Source organism: Lonchura striata, chromosome W, assembly GCF_050655825.1.
Source record: "Lonchura striata isolate lonStrDom1 chromosome W, ASM5065582v1, whole genome shotgun sequence".
Taxonomy (NCBI): domain Eukaryota; kingdom Metazoa; phylum Chordata; class Aves; order Passeriformes; family Estrildidae; genus Lonchura; species Lonchura striata.
Window position 1 is genome coordinate 11131254 of NC_140743.1, and position 2413 is coordinate 11133666.

General features: G+C 47.9%; 1 pseudogene; it reads right to left on the bottom strand.

Annotated features, from left to right (window-relative positions):
- Positions 1–849: 849 nt before the first annotated feature.
- On the bottom strand, positions 850–2173 carry LOC146763047 (endogenous retrovirus group K member 7 Gag polyprotein-like; annotated as a pseudogene).
- Between the last annotated feature and the right edge of the window lie 240 nt (positions 2174–2413).

Consider the following 2413-nt stretch of genomic DNA (forward strand, 5'->3'; position numbering starts at 1 on the left):
GAAGATCTGGTGGCAGTGGGGCCGGTCTTCCTCTGCGCCGGGGTTGCCTCTGAGCTCCGCTGCCGTCGCCTCAGCGCGCTCCGGCTGCTTCGCTGCGAGTGCCGCCGAAGAAAGCTGCTTCTCTGGGAATCCCGCGAAGAGAGAGAGAGCCAGCTGCCTCCCTCCCCAAAAGCTACCCCTTTACACAATAATAGAGTGCTTGGCTTCCCCCTCTGGGTGGGACCCCTCACAATAGGATGATGTTACATTTACCAGCCCGGCAGTGAGTCAGTCAATAGTGTATAAACAAACCATTGCCTCTACGGGGCAAACCATTGTCTCTGAGAGAGATAACAAAAACCTGTCCAACCGGTTTGCCTTCAACAGATGGCAAATGGAATACAAGATTATCTTACAACCCAGGACAGAGGCCACACAGAGGAGGAGACGACTGTCATGTGGGCTCCGGTGTCGATCAAACCTTGCAGCTGAATCTGAGGCAGGCTGGCACCTGGTAAAATCACAGAGCACATCATTTGCGGATGGTTGGCAGAAATGACTGTGGACCAGAGGACTTGCAGTGTCCCCGTGAATCCGAAACCACCATCTCCACATGTCTGTTGGTCTGTCCTGGGAACAAACGACTGGAAAAGCATAAGTTGAGCAATGCAGGTCCATGCTAGAATAACAACGGGGGGGAGGGTGTGGAAACCATGGCACAAATCTGGCCCGTAAAATCAGAATCAATGACACCTGAGTGCACAAAGATTCCCAAAAGAGTAGCACTAGATCACCCTATCAATAATGCACTCAATCCATGGCCTAAAGGCCCAAATGCATTCAGAGGAATCCTGTGCACCTTACTAGAATCTAAGGTGACTGCTGCTGTGGTGTGTACATCCACCCTGGCAGAGCCACAGGTGCTTGCACTGCGTTGACTGAGATGTCCTGCACTGGTGCCGTGCCCTGGGGGATCATTTGTGTTGGCGCGCAGTTCCCCTGTGCGCTCTTTCCCCCATTTCCCGAGCCTGTCAAACACTTACCGTTAGCATGGTAAGTAGACTTGCATTCCTTTGCAAAATGACCTGGTTTACCACACCTGGAGCACAGGAAATTAGACTCTGGCCCTTTCCTGACTTTCGTCCCCTGCACCTGCTTGCCTTTCTTTTTCCCCTTCTTGCGTCAACCAGCCCCTGAGTATGGGAGGCCTGCTTGCAAGGTCACTGCCAGAACAGACATTTTATGGTCCACTGTACCAACCTTGGAACAAGCTTCGACCATGTCTGTCAATGATAGATAGCCTGGCAACACATTTATAATTTTCCTACAATCCTCATTTGCGTTTTCTAAAGCAAGGGGCCTCGTAACAATCGGGAAGCTGGACAGGACAAACGTAGATCTGAACCAATATGGTTAATCATAGGTTCTCCCCTTATTGTTTATAAGATGGCAGTTTATATACACTTCAATATAGTTTACAATTGTGAGCACACTCTCATTGGCAAGCAAACATTGTTTGTCTTTGTCTTAAGGTAGCTAAAGTTTCACACTGCAGACCTATACTAATTCACACCCAGAAAGCCTATTGCTCTGTGCTTACACCTTAATATAATTTCTAACTGCACCACAGACTAATTTCTAACTGTGCCATAGGCTTCAAAGGCCTCACTGAGGCCCAAATCTGAGGCCTAGAGTGGGGTAGCTCAACTTTCACTCCAAATATAAATCGTGTCCTCTCTCTCTCAGAAATCCTGCTACAGTTGTCCCTTGTCAAAGTCTTGCACAAAACCTGCCTCAAATTCTCATCCTTGATCTGCTTTTCCAAAGTGACTGCAAGCCTTTCAACAAATGGCAAGAACAATTCGTTGGCCCCCTGTATTATTTTCCCATATTGTTGCCTGGGAGCAACTGTCTCCATGATTTTCATCAATGCCGCAAAGCCCACCTTCTGGGCCTGCTCAAGTATGATGGGATGCCAAGTAGCCTGAAGATCAGGATTGGCAAAGGCATTTTGTCCCATGAGCACATTTATCCCCACACAGCATCTTAGGTCTGTCTGAGAGTAGTGTGCATTTTCAGCTGCAATTCTTTCAGCCATCCTCCTCCAGTTGTTCATAAAAACGTCAAGCTGCATGGGTTGGAATAACACAGAGGCCAGATGTTTGATATCTGTCCTGGCTTGTAAGATAAACATGTATTCTATTTGCCATCTGTTAGAGGTTAGGCAGTTTTCTTATCTCTTCCGAGAACCATGTCTCCCTCCGGGGAGATGTCTTTTGTTAATAGACCATTAAATAACTCACTACATGACTGGTAAAGTTACATCATCCCATTGTGAGATGCTCCACCCAGAGGGAGGAGCCAAGCATTCCTACCTGCATAAAATCAACACTTTTTGGGGCACCATAGCAGCCCTTCACTAAATTCCCAGAGG